We start from the raw sequence: 24,964 nt of genomic DNA, 5'->3' as shown, positions 1-24,964 counted from the left end.
TTTGCATAGCTGGAGGTGGGGAATTTGCATTCACCTCCCCCTAGAGATTCCCCAGGCAAACCACTTAACACTCTTTGTCTCAGAAGTCCAACTGTATATAGCATGTTGTTCTTTGAAGTTCATAACTCCATGCTCACATCTTCCCCCTAGAGAGGTTACATACAATCCTGTTCCACAATAATACATAACCTTCCCATTTAATACAATGGACTCTAAAGATATTTAAACTTAATCCAATAAGGTTTTTTAAGGATATTGCAGGAAATTGCCACATCTGTCAGATGACTCCAACAGTGCTAGCATACATACACTTACTTAATTAGTGTTTATAACATCCTTTGAGAACAGGTTTAAAGGTAACCTCGCTGGCACCTGACCAAAATGACCAATGAGGAGACAAGATACTTTCAAAAGCTGGGAGGAGGGAGAGAAACAAAGGGTCTGTGTCTGTCTATATGCTGGTCTTTACTGGGGATAGACCAGGAATGGAGTCTTAGAACTTTTAGTAAGTAATCTAGCTAGGTATGTGTTAGATTATGATTTCTTTAAATGGCTGAGAAAAGAATTGTGCTGAATAGAATAACTATTTCTGTCTATGTATCTTTTTTGTAACTTAAGGTTTTGCCTAGAGGGGTTCTCTATGTTTTTGAATCTAATTACCCTGTAAGATATCTACCATCCTGATTTTACAGGGGGGATTTCTTTATTTCTATTTACTTCTATTTTTTATTAAAAGTCTTCTTGTAAAAAACTGAATGCTTTTTTCATTGTTCTCAGATCCAAGGGTTTGGGTCTGTGGTCACCTATGCAAATTGGTGAGGCTTTTTATCCAACATTTCCCAGGAAAGGGGGGGTGCAAGTGTTGGGAGGATTGTTCATTGTTCTTAAGATCCAAGGGTCTGGGTCTGCAGTCACCTAGGCAAATTGGTGAGGCTTTTTACCAAACCTTGTCCAGGAAGTGGGGTGCATGGTTTTGGGAAGTATTTTGGGGGGAAGGACGCGTCCAAACAGCTCTTCCCCAGTAACCAGTATTAGTTTGGTGGTGGTAGCGGCCAGTCCAAGGACAACGGGTGGAATATTCTGTACCTTGGGGAAGTTTTGACCTAAGCTGGTAAAGATAAGCTTAGGAGGTTTTTCATGCAGGTCCCCACATCTGTACCCTAGAGTTCAGAGTGGGGGAGGAACCTTGACAAGGTAGAATTCATAAGTGCAAAAATGATTTTTAGAATAGTTTTGAGCAACACTGTAACAACTATACACATTCCTGTCTGCGCATCTTTCATGTATTACCCAGAGGGTCTAGAAATAACCTTTACCCTGGAAAACAGTTTGAAAAAGCATTGCATGCATAGTACTATACACCTACATTTATTTACAAAACATTCTATTACTTATAGGTAGTGGGCCGATTCCTAGTTTGTGTAAATGACCACACATCACTGTTGTCAGCAGAGCTTTGCCCATTTCCATCAGCTAAGGATCTAGCCCAAAGAGTTAATCTATTCTACAGTTACCAAACCTAATCCTATGTTCCTTTCTAATAAGTAAATATCCTATTGGCTGAAACAGGAATTTAGTCTCGGGAAGAACTGAAATACTGAGCCTACTATATTCAAAATTATAAATCAATATATGTTGCTGTATAGTTGTATATACACACCAGAAGAAGTTTGGTATATGGAGTGCTGTGCAATAACTGGGGCCTGGGCTACCAGGCCTAGTGATCAGAGCCCAGTGTCACAACCAAAGACAGCATCAAGTACCACCCCAAAGGTCAGAGCCAGAGACAAAGTTGCCAAGCCAAGAGTCAGAGACGGAGGTAGGGCAGGATAGCAGGAACTGGGAGTTGATAAGAGTCTGGGATAGGGGGACAGGAACCAGGAGCAGGTGAAGAAGCAGGGCTTGGGAGTCAGGTAATCATGAGGGTAGCAACAGCCAGCCAGGGATTCTCTAGCTGCTCAGACAAGTGTCTGTTGTTACTTCCTTGTTTATATAGAGTACCTCAGCCAATTGCAGGAGTTGGATGTTTCCCCCAGTTGGGAGTTTTGGGAGAGAGAAGTGACACAGTCTATACCTCGGGAGAGTGCCCTGTAACCCCCATATTCCTCATTTATATATATTTGTGATATTGTACATAAAACAGGCTCTCTGCGGTATCAGGGGAAAGTTTATGATCTGCTGAAAGTCATTGTTCTATCTAAATATGTATATAATTAGTGCATATGAAGTTATCAGATTGTGTTGTATGGTTGTCACTAAAACATGCTGTAAGTTGGGGAATCAGCAGCTCCCCAGAGACAACAGCAAAGAAAAGTAACCAACGCCCGAGCAGGTGTCGAACCACCATCAACAGCCATTGTCCAGCAAGGGAGCTACAATGCAATGACTATATGCACAAGACAACACAAGGAGAATTGCTCAACCTTGCCCTGTGACTCAGCAATACCCACCAGACATGCCTGGACTTGTGTTCTCCAAGCACATAAACAGTGGCCCCAGGCTTTGCCTTTCCTCCCTCCCCCACCTATGATGTAAGCAAAAAGGATGCTCAAAAGACTGAAGACTCCAACAGAGGAGACTGGCCCAGGTTTCAAGGGGGAAACATGTGTACTATGAACTGCAATATCCAGTGGGGTAAGAAAAACTGCTTAATCTAGATGTTGCCCAGTCTAACAGGGTTGAGAGTTTAGACTGTGTGCTTTTATGTTTTATTTATTTATTTTGGTAACTAACCCTGACTTTTTGCCTATCACTTATAATCTCTCTTTTGTAGTTAATAAACTTGTCTTACTGTTTATCTTTACCAGTGAGTTTATCTGAAGTATTTGGTAAATCTGCTCAGGTTTACAAAGGCTGGTGTATATCCACTTTTCATGGATGAAGTAGTAAACCAATTAATAAACTTGCACAGCTCATCTTGTGGTATATTCCTGAGGTACAAGGCTAGGAGCTGTGGGGATTTGGCTGGTGCCTTTCTCTGTGTGATTCACAAGTGGCTCTGTGAGCATTCATGCAGTATAGCAGGGTGTTGTGCTGAATTATCACAGTGCCTGGAGGGGTTTACTGCTTGTCACTAGCAAAGCATTGTAAGTGACAGTCCCAGGCTGCACACTGGGGATTCCTGTCACAGGGAGCAAGGGCCCTCTGCAAGCTGACACTTCCCTGGTTACTCAGGTGAGTTGCTGGGTGTTTGTTATGGCCTGGGGATCCACAGGCCTGGGATCGAGGCTTATGATCCTTCACAGGGTGGTGGCTATATTCTATAGTAGGTTTAACAGCTTATGTGCTCATGTATAGAGGTAGGAAATAGCTGTCTTAGAAATCCATTTGATGGATCTGCTGAACACGGTGCAACTCAAATTTGTTTTAATAGATATTTATCAGAAAAAGTAACCAAAAATATTGCTGCTAGATGATTGGCAGAAGTCCTTCCACAGATTATTTTCACTTGTGTCTCTGCAACCCTCGCCTTTGCTAAAATGATTTTGGATTATAGACAAAAAAAAAAGTTGGTGTTTGCCAAGTGAAAGCTGGAGCCTGAGACGGTCCCTATTCATCATGGACAGTTTTCATTTCTATCTGTCTGACCTTCTCAGCCAGAAAAATTAATTTGGCTAGTCATAAACAACCCTTTTTTTTTTTTTTTTTAAACATATGCTCCACCTTAACCTTGTGGTGCCTCCAGGTAGTTCTTCATGCTGATTTGTTCTAGTCTGACATCTCTGTGTGCTGGGATTTAGGTTAACCTTTTATACTTCTGTAACAGATGCTTCCTACACTCCAGTCAGGGACTTTGTTAATTGCTTCTCCGATGGCAAGACTATCTCAGCTGCAAGGGATTAGGAAAGATTCAGGAAATCAACCACAGGTAAATTAGAATTGGATCAGACACTTTCCCATTGGAAAAAAAATGTAAATGTTAAAAGCGAGGTTTGATCCTCATGTTCATGCATGGTTTCAAAATAGGATTTGTCAATTGCAAATGCAAAGCAGCTCCAGTTTTATATTAACGACTTTTCATGTTTCAGAATATAAAACAGACAAACTGAAGAAACAACCTGCCAAGTATTGATGTAAGCTTATTGACAAAACAGAATGCTTCACAGTAAGGACATCATCTCACAAGGCTCCTTGCAGCATCTCTCTAATTACTGTTTCAGTCTCTGCCTATCAGATCTCTGGCATACTGTGCTTGATTCACCAAAAATAAAAAACTAAAGAATTAGCTGATGTAAGTAAGAATAAATGACCTGAAACAAATAATCTTTCTGGGCTGACAAAACTAGACCTTTCATAAAATGAGCAGTTAGATTTTTTCTGAGGTTTAGGAATAATGAGTATGCTCTGCAATGTCTTGTTCATTAAAGCCCCCTCCAGCTGTGCACAGAACTCTAGCATGCTCTTTATAAAGGTATAGCACTATAGCAAAATCATCTGGAAAAGATCTGACAGAGATAAATCTCACAGAAATAGGCTTATCTCCTATCTGTGTGAAATGCATGTGCTTCCAGTGTGCAAACTATGCATATACTTGAGGCAAGGAAAGGCTTTAGCTAAAGCTTCAATTGGTGGTGGTTGATCAGTTCCTTTTTGGGGATTTGTTTTCATTTTTTTGTGCAATACTGAAATAACTAACCTTTCCACATGATACAAAAATGGAAACAAAGAAATAGGAACAAACTTCTGATTTCAGTTACACCAGTGTAATTAGGAACAGAATTCAGCTCCGATACAGAAGTTCTTGACCCTTAACGTTTAAGTTTGGCTTTGGTAGAGGAAGCTTTGGAATTTTCTCAATTCTGCTTACGCTTTCTGCCATTTTGTAAACTCTATCATTCCAGATGATTTCCTATTTTCTACTCCAGTCTGTTCCTTGCTCTATAGTCTAGATTAATTAAATGTGGAAACTATTGATATTGAGTCAGTCTTTGCTATAAATGACACCATTTGCATAAAATTCAAATGCACAGTGGTTTTGTCAGCTGTGAAGTACATAAAGATTTACACAATGCTCTTGTGCTGAGATTGTGTTCAACCTTCTGAATAATCTCTGGCATATAGGGCCCCCTTGCAGGAGAGAATGTCTGCAGCTTTCTGGGGCATAAAAACCATATAATGCCATGATTATTAGTTGTTGTTTGGGCCAAGTTCCAACCCTATTCAAAGGAATCATCAGCTTGCTCTGTAAGACTGAGAAGAAAGACGGCAGCTCTATTGCATGGAATCTTCAAGCTTCCCAGGTGTAGGGAATGAGTTCCTGGTTATCCAACATTCCACAAATCCCGTCGCAAGAGCTGCCTCTTTTCTCCCTCTCCCTGCGCAGCCCCTTTGGAAAAGGAAGACGGTTGGGACCTGGGCCAAGAATTCTTTTAAGTTAGTAATTTTAAAAAATAAACGAATAAACCAGCAAACTTCTAGTTGTTGTATGCTTGTGATTTCTGGTGTGTGGCAGTAGGGATGTTTGTTGTCACACTGCTAATTCTGTGTCCTCCCAGTATCCTGAGGTGAAGCTATGTAAAAATATTACTTATTTATTCCTCACAGTTTGCCATGAGGTAAGTATCATCAATCCCATTATCAATATAGAAAGCAGGGGGACTGAGAAGCGTTGGGGTGAGATTCTGTGTGGTGCGCCAAGCAGAGGCACAACAACTTGCAGCCTGGGAGGTGAGGTGCCCAAAATGGTTTTAAACCACCTTCATACCCTACCAGTCCTGGGCTGTTCTGGGGGCTGCAGAGTCCTCAGAGACTGTAATGTAGCATGCCCTGTTGCTGCAGCCCTGCCAGGGTTTGCAACCAGGTCTATACTATGGGGGCCTTTGTCTGCTAGTGACTCTTTGTGACAAGATGGGGAACTACACCTACCTTGCTCCATGCCCGCTATATGTCTGTGCCCAATTCTGCATTTGTCAAGTCCTTGTCATGATCTGAACCCTCCTTGCCAGGTCCTCAATAGTCTCTGTCCCCTTCCAGCTAGTGGGCAGTCAGATGTGGCTCTAGTGGGGATTAATCAGCCCTACATCTCCTGGATTGTAGATTTTCTTCTCTTGAAGCCCCCACATGGAGCAGCTAAGGGAACCCAGGCTCATCACACCACTGGGCTCCAGCTCAGTGCTCAGGTTTGGAGCCACGAGAACCAGTCCTTCTCATCCCTTGCTGCTCCCTGAGTTACATACTCTCTCTCCTCCTTTGTAGGCTTCTCCAGCCTCCTGTCCTGCTTCTCCCTCTTTGGAGCGTTGGTTTCTCTAGCAGCTTCTCACCACTCTGCTGGAGGGATCCTCTCTCTGGCAGCCACCCTACCCACCTGCCTTACAGCCCTTTTATCCTCATGGCTGCTGTAGGGTTGCCAATCAGCTCTGGCTGAGAAGGAGGCCACTGCTTTGCTAACCCGCTGGCTGACGAACCAGCTGGGGTGTATAAACTCCATGACAGGGTTCTAAGTGGCAGCCCTACGGCTGTATTCTGAAGTTCCTGCACTGAGGAGTGCCCCACTGGCCACAACTGTGAGATTTAGGTACCTTTTATGCCCCTTCAGTCTTTTACCAAGAGGGTCTCACCCTTGGTTTTCAGAAGTGCTGAGCAACTTCATGTAACCTTTGAAAAATTAGGACCTGGTGAATATCCCAAGGTCACATGGTAACACTGCTGTTCCTGGATATGAAAGAATAAAGGCCTAAAGAATCAGTCAGAGGCCAATAACAGGGTCCTGGAATTTACGCTAGGGGAGCTCTCAAATCCCCACCATGATAGCTGCTGCAGAGCATTGTTCTGTGGTTCTTCACTATGTTTTGAAAGTTGTGCACTACAGATTTTAGAATTCTCCTTGCAGACATCAACACAGTACCCTATCCTATGTTACTGAATACAGGAATTTGCACTTGGATCACTGAGTTGGCTGAAAGATTCAGAATGCAAAGTGATGTGGAGATGGACAACCCTCTGTCTATGCATCCATAAGGTAGCTGCTTTAGTCCTATTTGAAACAGGGCTAAGTACTACTTAGTTCACACTAGCAGGGTACACAGGGGTCAGAGCACAAGTTAGCATATTCTACAGTTCACACCCCTGTCATCAGTGCTGCAGCCTTCAACTATCTGAAGGGGGGTTCCAAAGAGGATGGAGCATGGCTGTTCTCAGTGGTGGCAGATGACAGAACAAGGAGCAATGGTCTGGGGTTGGATATTAGGAAACACTATTTCACTAGGAGGGTGGTGAAGCACTAGAATGGGTTACCTAGGGAGGTGGTGGAATTTCCATCCTTTAAGGCCCAGCCTGACAAAGCCCTAGCTGGGATGATTTAGTTGGGGGTTGGTCCTGCTTTGAGCAGGGGAGTGGACTAAATGACCTCCTGAGATCTCCTCCAACCCTAATAGTCTATGATCTAAGAAGGTTTGCAAGTTTTTTTCCCCCAGCAAGTACTGGGTTCAGGAAATGTGCTCTTGCAAGACTGATAGATTCAGAAACTCTTGTCCGAGATGAATAACTGGTGAACAGGTCTTAACTACACTCCTTTGTCAGACTGAGCACAAATGCAGTGGATGTATGTCTATTCTCTGTCCTAGTGTTCTTTTTAAGAGGACTATAGTATTCTGAGAAAGCTAATTTTGACTATCTCAGATTCATATCTTGTTCCACATTTGAGGGCTCTGGCTGCTTGGATTTGTGATAAGCACAAAATTATAAGCAGTTCACACAATTTATTCTTTTGAGTCAGATGCAAAGAGCTTTATTTAATTTTTCTGCTTCATCCAATTTTTTCATTATTGCCATAGCACTAAAAATAAAATATATAAAAATTAAAACAGGAAGTTTTATAAATATTAAATTGTTCAAAGCACAAACCAATACCGTTATGATCAGTGCAATTTTTATTAAGAGGTCTGAGAATGTCAGGTTAAATTCTCAGTATTTACTAATGGATGTTCGTATCTAAAATTGTGTTGATCAAAGCATGAGTATTCCCCTAAATCGTAATAAAATTGTGGTTTGTTCATTTCCTCTGCAAAATACTTTGCATTGATCTAGACTAACTTTAAAGAGCTCTTTGTTCAGTTCATCTAAATTAAGCTGCCATAGTTATGTAAAATGTCAGATGATCCCTCTGTATTCTAACCCCATCTCTACTACCCAATGTAATGTATGTATCTGAAAGGGGGGGGGTGTTGCAGACAGTACTTCAAACTGTCGGAATCCCGCTACCCATCCATAAAAGGCAATAGATATGAAGCTGCCATTTTGTGTTTCAGTATGGATTGTTACAGTCAGAGTTGCTATACTTTGTCTTATAGAGATTTTATATTCATTCTTTTTTTTAAATCTGACAAGGCAGTCACACTGAAAAATACTTTTTTTTTTTTGGTGGATGAGACAATATAACACCATCCTTCAAATCCAACAAGAGATTTCTCCATTGCACTTTCCTTCCCTCATTCCATTCCCCCACTCTTCCCTTCACTTGACCTACAATTGAGTCTCCTAACTCCCCCTCTTCACTGTCCAACTAACTCAAAACATTTGTTTTACTCTACTAGGAGTGTGTTGGTTCTATAATTTTCCGTATTTTTTTGTGATGCTATTGCAGGGTGCTATAACATGTGGCTGCATTTGAATAAGGATGCTTATCTCAATAGTCAGACCTTTTCTCTTACCCATCTCTGCTAAGGACAATGTTTATTTTTATTCTTCCTATTTGTGAACAATGATTCTTTCCTTATGTGAGGGTAAAACAGAATCTGAATGAATGATTATAAATTTAACCATTCTTTTTAGTACCAATAGTGTTAGTTGTTGGATCTTGTCAGCATTATTCAGCTACAGTATTGCCCAGATTGTTTCTTTACAATTCCTTCAGATTTTTACATATATGATATTCACCCAGAAGAATGAGGTTTTAACTACTAACTGTCTTTCATCATCCATAATTTATGGATCTCTTCTTAACACATAATCTGTAAGTATCACTGTTCCCCTTGACTCAAACTTAAAGCCAAAGCAGTAGTGAACAGAACTTGCATATAACTGTCACTTTCTCCAATCTTTCAGAAATCTGCAGGTTAGATAAAGTTTGTATAAGCTTCAAGTCTAAAAGGAAAAGCTATTAGAGGCACCCTGTGGCTTCAAAATCCATTTTGTTTATTTACATTTTTAACAATGGTTGACGAGGTAAACCTCTTAAAAATATTATATTGGTTATGAGAAAGGGTGCTGAATCTTAAGAAGGCAAATACTCTCATCCATGACAAATGACTCCCACAAAAGTGAATTACAGCTGTCAATCAAAAATATGACTTCATTCTTTGGAATGTAAAGACTGCATTTCCAGAAAGGAGGGTAGTATAGAATTACATGAACATATCTTTGCTCACATGAGGATGAGCAGGAGACAGGATAGTCAGTGATTTCAAAGAGGATAGAAACCCTTTAAGAGTGTAAACCAGACTAATGAATTATTAGACACTTTTCCTAATAAGCACTCCAGGTTCTTGAAAATTAAAATCTGTCATTCTTATTGCTACCTTCCAAGTAGGAATAGCCAATTTAATCAGCTATATACTATAGAAGGCAGTGTTAAATAAATTGTAACAATTATACTGAAGGATAATAAAGGACATTAAGCCTGAATAAATGTGTTTTCAGGCAGTTCTGCACACTCATGTCTGGTATAAGATCAAGTGTTAAATCACTTTAGTATGAATATCAGCACTAAAGATATATATCCTTGTATAAATTGTCAATTTTTTAGGAGCATGGAAATGATATAATCTAAGTATATTCAAAAGCAAGTGTCTAATTAGAGGAACATATCCACTGACTAGAGGACTCTTGGCAAAAAAAAAAAAAAAAAAAAGAAAGGGGAAAACAAAAGTGACTGAAATGTAAGGTCTTGTCTATACTAAGGACTTTTAACAAATTTCACTAGAAGTACCATTGCTGGAGCACTAATCCAGATAGGTCTCGGGCAGTCATCACCATCAATAATGTTACTGTATCCCAGCACACAATGGTTGCCATTTAAATATTATATAGATACACACACACACACACACACACACAGCACTTGCCCATGCATAAAACACAATTATCAGTCATTTGATAAGTGTAGAAGGGAAATATAGTACTTCAGATACCCACATGTGTTTAGTTTTCTCAAATGCACACATTAGAAGAACTGTAATGCTTGCTTTTATCCTCAACCTATACGTTATGAATATATAATTTTTATTGTGTACAGTATTGGGCATTTTCACACAAGCTTGAGACAACTAGCTGAAGTTTCTGTGCACATTTTGTTCATGTTCAGCAGAAAGGTTAAGGACAGAGTTTGGTATCTATTCTCCAAGGTATTTACCTGTTTTAAATAAGTCTGCTTGATGCAACAACTAATTCCTTTTCTCAGCAATAAAAATGCATTTGTCTAATACAAGAATGTAAATTATCCCAATAAAGCAGATGTCTTTCAAGTGTGATGGGTCCTCTAAATTCTTTACTTCATAGTAAAAGAACCTGTTGTTCACCCACTTAGCCTTATGGCCATACATGCATAACTTTTTTCAGAACAAAAGAAATCAGTAACTCAAATATGTTTCATATCTTTTAGAGACAAGATGGTTCAATAAAAGATATTGCACTGACTTCTGTTGGTGAGAGACACACTTTCGAGCTGCACAGAGCTCTTATTCAGACCACTTCTGTGTGGCTCTATAGCTTGTCTCTCTCACCAATAGAAGATATTACCTCACTCATCTTGTCTCGCCAATTTCCTGGGACCAACATGGCTACAACACCACAAACAAAGAATGGCTGAGAGCTATGGCTATATATTTTTAAAATTTAGCATTTCCAGTCACCATACAGTCATTTCAAAAGATATTGCTTGTAGTATCTCAGATCACTGTGGTGTTAGGAAGCCCACCTCAGTGATGAAACTATTTTCCTCTTTCGTTGGATTTAAGCTGAATATCAAATGTAAATAATGTTCTGTTACTCTGTGGAGTTCTCAATGTCTCCCCAAAGGCTACCAGTAATGACTTCTTGTTTAAAGGAATAAAATGTAATGTTGTCCAATATTTCTCAAGATACTTTTACTTTGCTACATCTCTGAAATCAACCTACCTGATCAGGTCATCAAAAAGATATACCCCACTGCTCACACAGAGCTTGGGAAAATTACTACCTAGAAGGATATTACAAAAAAAAAAAAGTTACTTAAAATGCACATGACACTGCTTTGTTTGATGTGCAGGTACATCACATCACAGGATATGATTAAGCTTGACTTGCTGTGCCGTTACAAAAATACCAAAAAGATAAATTGTCCTTACCGAGTTTGGGGTAAAATGCCCCCAAGAAGCAGGTATGCCTTTGCTGTGTAGGCATACCATTAGAGACCTTAGCTAGGTCAGAGTTCAACTTCTCTCTTTCCTGCCTTCTGGGTGGTAAAGGCACCATGTGAGCTCCTGGAAAGGGTTTGGGCCAGCTCCTACAGCCACTCAGGAAGGAAGGATGGTCTAGTAGTGAGGGCACTTGCCTAGGACTTAAGTGACCTAGGTTCTACTGCTGGATCAGCCATAAGCTTCCTATATGACCTTGGGCAAGTCACTTAAAACTACCCTTACCTCATTTCCCCATCTGTAAAATGGAGAGAATAGTTACCTACCTCAGAAAGGAGTTGTGAGTATGAAATCCATTAATGATTGTGAGGTGCTCAGATACAACAATGATGATGCCTATATAGATTGTTGTGCCCAAATGAAACCATAATTTCCTGGTTTGTTTGAGGTCAAGGCAATATTGGTTAGTCTCTCTCACGATTCATCCAACTACACAGGGCCTGTTGGCTGGGATGGATTCCAGGGGTATTCACCTGTGCTCTATACAGGGAGCTGTACTCAACACCTTTGGGCAACTCTGTAGATTAGATCTACCCAGTTCATGTCCCCTTCCTTTTCTTCCACCATCTGCAACTCTCCTCCTGCTCACAGAGTTGCAGCATGGCTGCTTCATGACTTCACCCTCCAACCAGGTCACATTATGATTTCTCTTCCAGCAGGGAATCCTTCAAAGTCTTTCTGCTCAAATGCCATCAGGCAGTCCTCACACCCACCACCATGACTCCCTATCACTCCTGCAGTGACCCAGACAATCTTCTAATTCACTACCCCAAGCAGTACCACTCTGCAGTGGTTGGTAGGGTACCAAAGCCTACTGTCTACTCTGGGTTCCAGTCCACAGCCCTGTAACAAGCAGTTGCAGTCTGCAATTGCATCCACCTTACTGATGTAGCTCCTAGACTACTTCCCACTGTGTTTCTCCAATCCCCCTAATCAGACCCCTCTCTCTCAGGCCTACTAGACCTCAGGAATCCCTATCCCCACTTCCTTCTCCCTTACTTAAGAGGGCTGAGCAACGCTCCGCCAAGCCAAGCCACACCACACCTCTGTCTATAAACCCCACTATTGCCAGCCTTCTGACTTTATAGAAGCTCCCAACTGTTCCCTCACAGGTGAGTTTCTTTCTAATCAAGGCTCTCGATACAACCTAAATCTCCCTTGTTTGCCACTTAATTGGCTGATTGGGCCCACCTGGCCTAATTCAGATCTCTGGGGCCTGGGAGTATACCCCATCACACCTTCCCATATGTGTTTTGGTGGACAGTTATTTACAGAATGTCTTGGTGCACTGAGGAACCAGCTGATTACCATTTAGGGTCAGGAAGGATTATTTTTTCTCACAAAGTTACATTTACCTCTCCTTGCAGGGGAAGAAGGGAACATGCAACTTTGACATGTCCCATCTAGCACTGTCCAGTGACTGCAGCCTGGTTTGAAATCCAGAAAACTACAGGGAACATCAAAAGGCACTGGATATTGTCCTTGATAGTGGAGAGCAGGGGTGTGGATATGAATGTCATAATGACTTCTCTTATAACTCATGTGTAATTCTCACACAAGCCACAAGTATATACCATAGCCTTCTAATGGAATCTGACCCCTTACGTACTAGGGCTCAGTCTGCCTATTACATAAATGAATGATTTGGAAATGAAGTGATAAAATCATCTTCCCATTCTAAGAAAATGACAGGTTTAGGAGCACAAAACAACAATCTTGTATGAAGATGGGGAGACGTTGACTATCTTTTTCTTCCATTTTACCCATTTCAGTTCATAATGTTATTCTTAATTTTTTGCTATTCTTCTCCCACAAACTACCCTTCATAGCCAAAAAAGTTTTGTAAAATACAAAACATTTGGTTTTAAAGATGTGTACTGTTAGAGCCTGATCCCACTCCACTGAAGTCAATAGGAGTCTTTTTCAATTGGTCTTTGATCTATCCCATAACTTCAGAGTACGTTTTCAAGGCTCAGTTATATTGTAACCCCCTCCTCCCGCCCGAAGGTGTTAGTGTCCTGTACTACATCACCCTTTGTCCTGGAAATCTTCTTAGGAGCATGCTGTATGAATCATTCTTCATGCCAGGGTTTCAGCTACTAGGTCTTAAAGCTCTAGCACCTGCTGGGTCTCACACAGAATGCCACCAACCAGCAGGCTCCTTCCCAGGCCCCCCAGCCCACTCCCAAGACACGCTGTTTCCTTGACCAGCTCCTCCCAGCTGTCCTTCTAGTTGCCATGGAACCTTCCTCCTGAACAAACACAATGCCCTCCAGTTAGGAGTGACCTGAGCAGCAGCCCGTTCACCCATGGCAGCTGCATCACAAGGCTGTCTACAGACCTATTGCTGGTCAGATGATTCCTCGCAATATCCTCCTGAGGGGATCAGACATACAGAAGCAATCCCAAGAAGTTGGGTTTCCATGTCTCACTATTACAGCATCAAGGAAAGCTGTAAAGATCTCAAAATAGTCATGCCTGTGAAAAGTAAAGTTACAGGAAAAAAAAAAAGAAGGTCTACAGGCAAAAAAAAAAAAAAAAGTATCAAGGAGGAAAACAGCACATTTTATGTTAGGTTTTGGGGGGGGGGTTGCATTGTGTGTGTATTTTAAAAGCTTATTTGAGGAGAAAAAATTATGAAGCTTCTAATCTTCTGTTTGGTGTGTGTTGCACTCAGGTTTAGGATTAGCATAATTGATACAAACATGGCAGCAAAATGAGGCTAGGCATATGGATGGAATTAAGCAGCAGACCAGGACCTTTTTTAAGCTTTAGTACAGGGAAGGGTGCTCCTTGCTCATCACACATACTTCCCAATACCAGTCATTTAATTGGTTCTAATGCAGAGTTACAGGGCTCCTTACCATATAACCTGTAACTCAGGGTAGGCTTTCCTCAGCATCCCACCTAGGACTCAGCTATCCTGGAGTCTTGTCTCCCCACCCCCTACAAGGGGGACAAAGGGTGCAGAAGACTCAGCCTGCAAAAGCCACAGGTCTCACCCTATCCCATGAGCTCAAGACCCATCACCAAAATCTCAGGTCTTTTACCTCTGGTAGCTGTTCATTTTATCCTTTCAACCACATTGGAAACCAGCTGCAAGCTGTAACAAATTAAAAACTCAACCCAAATACCTCATTTAGGTCCTAATTGCATTCCTACTTAACCCACTGAGCATTGAAAGTGCTGCAAGGAAGATAGAAAAGTTCCTGGTTCTCTGCCAAATTCCTTCCTGACCCCCGAACAGGTGAACAACTAGCCCCACAGCATCTGTCAGGCTAGATTCCCATTCCTACTTCAGGGTGGGGCTGCTGAATCAGAGCCAAAAGAGGCTCTAGATAGCCCCCAGCTCCAGGTTAAATCCTGAGAGCTAGGGAATGCTGGCCAATCAGCACCCTTCCCTCCATCTGGCCAATGGGTGCCAGAGACTTTCAGGGAGAGGAGATATGGTGTCCCTTAGTGAGTGAGTGAGTGTCTGTCTCCCTCTCTGCTAGGTCTGTCCCCACTCACTCACTCACTCACACACCTGCTTCCATTAAGTTCTCCCACGCATTGAGGCAGGTGAGTGGTATTTATGCAACACTATTTTGTACTTCAAGGGAAAAAACAGCTGTATTTAATTTGCATGGCAGTGCTACTGAGTGGCATGTGGAAGTGGTAAAAAGAATCACAGAAAGAGCTACTTTCTTCTAACACTGAACAAGGAACTTTACTAGAATAAAAATAAAAGAATATCCCCAGAGCTTCTTTATTTCCCCTCTGCTATATCGTAAAGCCTTAGTCTAGAATCTATTCCTGCTCTCTCCCTCTTGTGCTAAATTGATTTTTATTCCATGTGAGAAAATGTGTACTGTTTTGTACTATTGTTTTAAAAGAACTGTACATAATTTCTCACATGGAGTAAAAGTCAATTTACTACCTGTAGGTGATTAAACTATTTCTCACTCCTGCTGTGCGGTCACATACATTGTGAGGCTGGAAACCATAACCAAGTTCATTTCACTGAGACCAAGAATAAAGGTGTGTTTTTGTTAAACAACATTTTATTTGCAAAAACAATGAGGAGTCCTTATGGCACCTTAGAGACTAACAAATTTATTTGGGCATAAGCTTTCATGGGCTAAACCCCACTTCATCAGATCCATGGAGTGGAAAATACAGTTGCTGGTATATATACATAGTACATGAAAAGAGGGGAGTTGCCTTACTAAGTGGGGGGTCAGTGCTAATGAGACAATTCAATTAACAGTAAAATACCAAGGGAGGAAAAACCCCTTTTCTAGTGGTAATGAGGGTGCCCATTTCAAACAGTTGACAGGAAGGTGTGAGTAACAGCAGGGAAAAAGGAGTATGGAAACCTACATTTAACATTTTAGTGTATGTTCTTTCCAATGTCCTTTTAAAGGGCATATGTAGTTTTATCTGGTGTACTTAATATTAGTTTTCTCCCTCCTCCTCGCTCTTATTTGCTCAGCTGTTATCCAGAGACTTCCATGTTGGTAAAACCCCAGAGCATATTACATCTGAACCATGCAAAGCAGTTGTCTCTCCCCTCCTCCTAGTGATAACGGGCATTCTAGAATAAGGACCGCATTAAAAGTTCAGATCTGAATCTGAGTACCACAGAAAGCCAGTTGTTTAGATTTGGCTGCAGACTGCTGCAAAATTATCTTATTTGCAAAGCTTGATATGTGGTGATGCAGATAAATGATAACACCATAAACTAGCAAAGGCTGAAAGCTTTATTCTACATATGTCTGTGGCTGACTTCAAATTTGATATTTGTGAATATGCAGCTTTGAACACTTACTCATAAACATGCCATGCAAGCAGCCCTGTGCATACAGCATTTTAATATGGTAAAAGCTGTATTAAAATAGTCCTGGCCATAATGTTATAAATATTTTAACATGCCACTGGAATAAAATGTTAGTAAGAAAATTGGTTGGCAGTAAAAAAGGTTTATGTGCCTGATGTGTTTCCAGCAAAAAAAAGTGGAGTTTTTCCCCTGTCAATCAATCAACGCATGGTTTATTTTAAAGCAGCCATAATGTAGGTTAGAGATTAAGAGACTATTGGTATACAGACAAAATGAAATTAAGTTTTCTTATGTAAAAGAAGCAAAACAAAATAATGACATAATTTAACACCCTTTAACAGCTTCAGAAGAAGAACAGCATGAAGCAACTGGGTCTAAAGTGAATTTGACTAATATCCTGAAAAGGACATAAATTAGCCAGCTGTGATGCAGAAATGAGGTATCGTTATGGACTTGGAGTATGGGGTTTATTATTATTATTATTAATTTGATAAATGACTATAGTTATTAGAGTTGTACAAACACAAAATGAGACTTTGTTTAGTAGATAACCTAAGCCACAATTTTCAAGTGTGGGTACTTAAGACAGCCACCTTACTGTATAGTTAGGCACTTAAATCAAAGTAGCCTGATTTTCAAAGGAGAAAAGCACTCACAACATTTACTGGCTTCAGTGGTAGGTGCACATTTTCACTATGTCTGAAAATCAGGCCACTTTGAGCTAGGTGCCTAAATATGAACTTAGGTGACTAACGTTAGGCACTCAGGCTTGAACTTTTTGGCCCTGGTCTATCATCTTCTGAAGATCAGTTGGACACATCTGCACAAGGTAAGAAGCAGTTGCTCATCTGTCCTGCAGTCTACATATGAGGGACTGAGCACCATCAACTTTTTTTTTTTAAACTTCAATAGGATTTGAGAACATTCAACACCTCCCAATAGGTGCTCACAAGACCCTAAGGCAACAGAGTTTGGAGGCCTGTTTTTTGGGGTCGAAGGAAATCCAAAACCTATGAAATTACACGCACAAAAAACATGTTAAAAGAACATTAAGGTTACAAAGTCATCAGTTGAAAGTTAGGAAATGCCAGAATTAAGATTACCTGTGAAACCTTAATTAAGTCCACTTGTGCATATGAATTAGATACAATCTTTAACTGCATGATCACATAATATTTTTTCCACAGGATTCCTACCTCATTCAGTGCACAGGTTGTGGACCTTCTCTGGGGATAGACCAGGGCTGTCTAGTGAATGATACTGTTGTCTGTAGGACCCCCTGGTATGTTACAGAAGTTGGAAGGTGAGTAGTGACTGTTGCAGGGGATTTCAGGAAGAGAAAGGACAGTCTTATAGTTAAAGCAGCTGAATACTGCCCTGGGGAAATGGATTCTATTCCTGCCTCTGCCAGAGTTTTCTATGCTATGCTGGGCAAGTCAGTTGAAAAAACTTCTCACATGCAGTGGGTGCCTGACATGACACTCTTGGTCTGATTTGCAGAAGTGCTAAGCATCACAGCTGCAACTCAAATCAGTGAAAAATGTGCTTTGAACTTATAAACTGCTAAACAATGCTAAGTACTCTGAAAAATAGGTCTACATGTCTCAAATTGGGCACCCAAAATTAATGGATACCTTTAACCTTAATTTCTCTGTAATACAGTTCCTCACCTAAAAAAATGGAGATCCTCATCACAGAGATGTGACAATACATTAATCGATGTTTATGAAGCACTTAGATCAGTGGTTCTCAACCAGGGGTACACAGAGGTCTTCTAGGGGGTACATCATTGATAATCATCTAGATATTTGCCTAGTTTTACAACAGGCTATATAAAATGCACAAGCGAAGTCAGTAAAAACTAAAATTTCATAGAGACAGTGACTTATTTATATTGCTCTATATCCTATACACTGAAATGTAAATACAATATTTATATTCCAATTGATTTATTTTATAATTATCTGATAAAAATGAGAAAGTGAGCAATTTTTCTGTAATAGTGTGCTGTGGCACTTTTGTATTTTTATGTCTGATTTTGCAAGCAAGTAGTTTTTAAGTGAGGTGAAACGTGGGGATATGCAGGAAAAATCAGACTCCTGAAAGGGGTCCAGTAATCTGGAAACAGCAATGATCTGACCAGTGGACCAAATTCAGTGAAGAATCCTGATCAGGTGCTACGTGGGGCATGTTGCACATATGCTAAGAAGAAGTTCATTTAGCTTGTGCACAGAAGTCTGACAGTATATTTAGTTCATCTACAACAGCGGTTTTCAACCTGTGGTCCGCAGACCCACTGGGGTCCGCAGACTACATCTAAGATTTCCAAGGAGGTCTGCCCCTCCATTCAAAATTTTTTAGGGGTCTGCAAATGAAAAAAGGTTGAAAACCACTGCTCTACAGCATACTCATCTCATTGCTAAAGAGACATGTAACATTTTGACTTCCTAAGAGAAAAAGGGATGATCATGACTAAAATGAGACAAAAATAATTCTAAATGGTGGCATAAGCCCCCAAAAGAAAACATGCCTTTTATATAAGCGCAGTAGTTTTTAATTTCTGAATTGTGCACTGGAGCTTACACTTACTTGTCTTATGAAGAAAAACATATAATTACCTCAGGCCATGTAAAAAATATGTGTTGCTTCCTTTCCCCACCTCTACACCCTCCCCCACCCCCCATCCTTTCTTGGAAGGGCAGAGATTGGTGAGCCAATCAAGAAATTAAAGCTGACATTTCACAACCTGATAGTCATGTTACTGTTTGTTTATTTTTTGTTGCCTATTTAGAGTGAATGTAGCTATCAGGCAAATACACAGAGGAGCTGACATAGCCTTCAGCAGTCTCTGAAATAATCCTTAAGCAAATGAACTCCCAAAAAGAAAATCTCAGGGGGTTATTGTGTTCTTTTGCACTTTCTTCAGTCAATAGAATGCATTTAATCATGCTGTAATTCATTTTCAGTTATTTGTCTTTCATTTTAGGAAAGATCACACTCGCTAGTTAAGACAAAGGAGTCTCAAACTGATCCTGTTTTGGGGGAGCAGGTTGGCTGCATGGAAGGCAAAGCCTCGTTTTATTTTGATTTATTATCTTCTTCCATTGTTAGCATTTTTAGTGGGACAACTTTTTCTATCCCTCTGTTTCTAAAACCAGACACCTTTAGTACTAACCTTTAGTAACAAAGCATATAGACCTCTACAAATTAACTAAAATAACTTTTTGATTCATAATAATGTCATAATTCTAAATTCTGATATCTTGTGACCTACCAAGATTAGAAACAAATGACTCATTGTTTTGGAAAAGGACAGAAATTCTTAGTTATACAATAACTGAAAATTGTTCACGTTCAAGTGTAATAGTAAAGAAGCAAATATTAAGAGCGCATGGGGAAGTGGTTTTCCTGAAGTTAACTTGGTAGGATTGTTTTCTGTACATCAATAAGAATCCTTGTTTGCCTGTCAGCTGGAGATGTCCACAGAAAGATTTAAGCCATAATGGTGGAGGCCTTCACTAGGAGTTTAGGTGGAAGATATATCTTAAAAGAAGGACCTATGCACAGCCTTAAATAAAGATGTAAGACTTACATGTGAAAGAGCAAATTCCAGCTGATTAAGGCTTGTCACTCTTCCCAGGAGAAGCCATTCTTTTCATTCACCTGTTAGGGTTGCTACCTGTGGACTAATAGGTTATGTCTACACTGCATCTGGGACTGAGCATCCCAGCCCAGGTCCACACATTTGTGCTAGAGGAGCTCCTGCTAACAAGCTAAAAATAGTTGTGTAGACAGTTCTTTGACAATAAGGCTTGAGCAAGCTAATTGGTTTGTAGTGATCTAAATGAGAGCACAACTTGGCCTGTTGTTTTGCAAAACCATCAAGTTCAAGGAAACTTAGTCATATCATCTTCTCTCCCATGACGCAAACTCAAAATTCACAGACAACTCACCAGTTAATATTTGCGTTGTGTTCCAAAAATATGATTCACTGAGATGGTTTCTAAACATGCTAAATTATTTAAGAAACTGCAAAGTCTGCATGTGAAAAGGTTCACATGAACCTTGAAAATTCTTTTGTTGCATTATTTAGTATCGTTATAAATGTCAGGTTACTGTTCATAGAGGTACGGCTGTTTAGAATGGCATTTGCAGAATAATGTTTGCCAAAGTTCACGTGAGTATTCCTTTCAATGCTATGGGCAAAGACTTTTTTCCCCCCCTTCAATGTGACAGGTCCCTTTAAAGGAGATGCTGCATTTTTACTCTGTTGTCATCTCACTGTCTCCTGTGGCAGCTCAGAAATATCCCAGTTATAATTTCTGCTCCAAAAAGCACCTAAGCGACCTGGGATGGAATTACTTTTAATTAAAATAGTTGAATAGACAAAGTAGAATAAGTCAACACAATCATTGATGCAATGTCCCATTCAATATGGTAAAGGGCATGAGTTTCAAGGTATTCATATTTTGTTTTCATGGTGAGCTCAGCATCTGACTCCAGAAGTGATTAATGTGCTGCCGTATGTACCTTTAACCTACTGTTTGTGTTCATATAAGAAAACTGATATAATGATGAGGTGTAATATCAGCTGTCATTACTGTGAAGTTCATATTAGAGTTCAGAGGTCCTAAGAAAGCACAAGACTATCTAAACTTTTTGAAAATGTTCTAGCTGTTGTTCAAAACATCTGAACTTTTTGTGACATATATATTTTGTTCAAGGGCAATTACGCAAAATACAGTAAAACCATGTTTTTATATCAACAGATCAGATCAAATTAGGTGAAAAAATTGACTTCCAGGCTGATGTCATGCCAGCCTGACTTGTGCCTAGAAGGAATTTATTAAGGAGTTACAAGATGCAGAAAATAAGCAGCTGTAATATACTGTTGACTGCTTTCCCATGTGCTTCACTACCATGTCTTTTGTGTGCTCACTAATATGATACAGCACGAAGTTCTAAAGGACAGTCAGTACTGCTTACCATTAGTGTGATCTCTCTCACAGAGCTAAGTTTACCCTCAGGAATGGGGAAACTGTTCTGTGTGATGGGTTATAGAGAGAGAGAAGTAGAAATGAAAGAAACCAAACTAATAATTGAAAAAGGAATTCAAAGATCTTCTGGAAAGCGAAAGTGTCTATTCAATAGATGTGGTTGATTATTAGAACCAATACATTGCACAACATTTGGTCAAATATGCAATAAATACAACAGATTTTTTTCCAGACATGTTACACAATTAGAGCTAAGCAAAGCAGTAACTTAGATTGTTTTGTAAACACAGCAAGTATAGAATATACTGCTTCATACCGGCAAAAACATCATAATCAATGGTGGATCTGTTTAACTTAAAACAAATACTGTAGTGTAATTCTGTGTTACTCCAAGAAAAGTATATAATGCTCAAACAAAGGAAAGAGCATGGAAATCTACTGCAAAGCTCACTTCATATTCAGAACATAAACTACAAGGACAAGTGATTATCATAACTTGTTTTAAAACTAGATTCTTTTAACAACTTTCCAGATAGCACATATAAATGTCTGCATTAGGACTAAAACTCCGCTTAGCCTTGAAGTTAGCTAAAACCTAAAAGATGTTTGCTGTAAATGCTTCAGAATCACAAGCAGACAAGACAGACAACATACTGGGAGATATTTCAGGTATCTTTCAAGTGTGGTTCTAATTCTGTTTGCTCTAACACATGAAATAAAAATTCAATTTAATAACATGAAAAAGCTGAGAGTTTTTGAAAAGGTAGAGCAACCTATAGACTGGGTTAACCCATGGAAGAAAGGCCAAATGAAATATGGATTTACAGTTTATCCACATAATTTAAATCAACTATGAAACATAAACATCATCAAATAAAAACTTTAAAAGGCAGTGAAGCTCCATGAAGCAAAATTATTACCAGTAACAGTTGTGTGATATGCAATATGGCAAGTAAAAGTCAAGGTTCTGAACTACTGATGTTTAATACGCTATCTGGACATTTATACATTTAGGAAAATGCTGTTTGACACTAATTCTGCTCCCAAAGTCTGAGCAGACTCAGTTTGAGATAGTAGGTCCAGAAGTTAATAAAAGTGTGAATGAGTAACAGAAAAGGATGAAGCCTTCTTTCCAGCCAGACTCCTCAGAACTAACATACTTACAGCTGTATGCTTTGGGGTTTTGGGTTTTTTTTATAAAGATGTAGGACTTATTCTGATCTCAGTTCCAGCAGTGTAAATGCAGAAGACCTCCTTTGGTATCAATGGAGGTCCTTCAGATACTCACTGATATAAATGAAGCCAGAATTGTTGCAGAGTAGTCTTAAAAGGGCATTTAAAAGGGCATAACTTCATTTGAGAACCAGACTACAGCTTCAGGCCTCGGTCCTACGCTGAGGACCACATGAGCATGCCTTTTGTACATATATAAATCTTCACTGAAGTCAGTGGAGTTCCACATGGACCCATAGGTCTGAGCTCACAGTTCTCCCTGCAGGTTCAGGACCTACCTGAGGACAGTTGCCTTCTAGTCACTTCAGATATTATTTGTATTACTGTATTGATAATCCCATAAAATACACAGTAAAAATTAGTAAAATTCATTTGTTTAGCACATGGAGGAAAGCAAAACATGTATTTCAAGGAATCCTCATATTCAGAAATAAAGATCTACCTCCAGTCCCAAGAATGCCTCTTTATAACATTCTACTTAGCATCTTCTCCCAGTAGGCTAAAGTAATTCAAAAGCACTGAATGGAATTTACTTGTAGAAATTAGCATATTTTCCTATCACAGTAATCCTTGGCCAGTCTGCTGTTTATCAGAGAGAACTGGATTCGTGCAATGTAAATGAAACATTTGGAGACATGCATCCGATGAAGTGAGCTGTAGCTCACGAAAGCTTATGCTCAAATAAATTGATTAGTCTCTAAGGTGCCACAAGTCCTCCTTTTCTATTTGGAGAATAGTGGAGGATGTAGCTGAGACACTAAGCGTTGACAGATAAGAATCTTAATTCTCTTTTTTTTTTAAGTACTCCTGTTAGGTACAAACCTGCCTGAGCCCCAGAGGTACAATTTGTCACAGCTAAGCTATGCTTCCAGTGCTACTACCACTCCATTGCTGTTTATATTCACACTAGCTCTCATTTAGCTCGCATGAAGAGGTGTGTGTGACCTGGGACTCACATCCCTCGCTTGAAGTGTAGAGGTAGCCTTAGAAGGATAGTTTGGCATGAACGAAGACAAAACACGTTTGTTTTCTCCCTGGTTTCCTTTCATTACCTCTCCTGCTGTACATCCTGAAGGGGCGAGCAGGACGATATTCTTGTCTTCGTCTCCCTCCGCTTTTAATTTCTCCTGCATCTTTAATTAAGTTTCCTCCTGTGAGCTTTTATTTATTTATTTAGCTATTTATTTATTTTAAGGGCTTACAGACAGGCTTCCAAAAACTCTCTCAGCTCTATTTTTAACATTCACATTAAAGTTGCATTTAAAAAAATACAAAGAATGGCTGATTACTAATTCCAATGAAACTATTATTGAGAGACAATCTCTGATCAGAATTATACTAATTAATTTTACATAATCAGTCATTTTCTACAGGAGCAGCTTTGTGGGTGCTTAGAGCTGTCAGACTTCACTTAATGTAAGCTTAATGTAACCTTTTGTGCTTCATCATGCTTCATATCCCTTTTTGCATACTTCATCATATGCATATCTTTACCTTTACCTTGCATATCTTTTGTGTTCTAAATACCTTTTTAGATACTTCTTCATAATGTCAACAACTTGTAGACAAAAGTAACACTTAAACCTTTGGGGTATGTTTGAGCTAAAATGGGGATTATCTTCTTTTGATATTAATTACTACTTTGGTAGCATTAAGTAGGAAAAGTGTTCATTAATCTATGCAAAACTTTTCCGTTAAGGGCAATCATTTAATCTCTTTGCAGCATGGTTTCAAACCATAATTTAGCCCTTGACAGTTTTTGTTACGCTTGTTTTTGATAATTGGACACAAGGAGTTGCTTATTGCCATTTGGATGAGCTATTTTACTTTCATGGAGCTTTTGAAAACTATCAATCTTAAATATATCACTCTGTCTGCTGAGCCAGCTTGACAGTTTTGATAGCCCATTACAGTAGTTTAAATTTCATTTTTGGATGATTTCAATAGACGTTTCAGAGTTAGGCTACCTTGAAAGCTCAAGTTCCACTGGAGTCTGTCTTTGATGTCAGGTCATCATTAGTTAATGCAAATAACCCATGGCAAGTTCTTTCATATTAATATTAACCAAAGAACTTTTGAAGTGCTTCTTTCTCATGCTCTTCTATATTTATAACTGTACTGGACAGTTCAAGAGACATCTCTATAAATTATTGAGAACTGTTTCTCAATAATTCAATTCATAATTAAGTTAAAACAATAATTAATGGGTATGGTATTTATTTGATTAAAATCAACTCAGCAATAGCCTGGGAGAAAATGAAGTTATTTGCATTTTATTAAAAAGAAAGTGAAAAAGAAATGCACATTGTAAATTATCTCTGTTGTTTTGTCTCTTGAAATAGTAATCGTAATACAACATGGAGGAGAGAAGGAACAGAAGTGGACAAATTATTTGTGGGTAATTTCAGCAAATCAGAAACCAAGTTTTGACTTGTCACGTTTGCATTCCTGCTTTTGCTTCTCATAAATATTCATCTGAGTGAAGGTTTATTCATTTGGGATGATGGTGAAAATCTATTTTAAAC

The 24,964-nt window shown here is 39.6% G+C and overlaps 1 long non-coding RNA gene across 1 annotated transcript; it reads left to right on the top strand.

Annotated features, from left to right (window-relative positions):
* The first annotated feature begins 2,524 nt into the window (after positions 1-2,524).
* LOC311519189 lies at positions 2,525-4,187 on the top strand. The gene is made up of 3 exons (XR_014711216.1): positions 2,525-2,634; positions 3,767-3,868; positions 4,029-4,187. It is a non-coding gene; the product is annotated as an uncharacterized lncRNA (long non-coding RNA).
* Positions 4,188-24,964: the final 20,777 nt, after the last annotated feature.

Source organism: Lepidochelys olivacea, assembly GCF_965140295.1.
Source record: "Lepidochelys olivacea isolate rLepOli2 genome assembly, chromosome: 4".
In the NCBI taxonomy this organism is placed as follows: domain Eukaryota; kingdom Metazoa; phylum Chordata; order Testudines; family Cheloniidae; genus Lepidochelys; species Lepidochelys olivacea.
The sequence above is the reverse complement of the archived record's forward strand: the minus strand, read 5'-3'. Positions and strand labels throughout refer to the sequence as shown.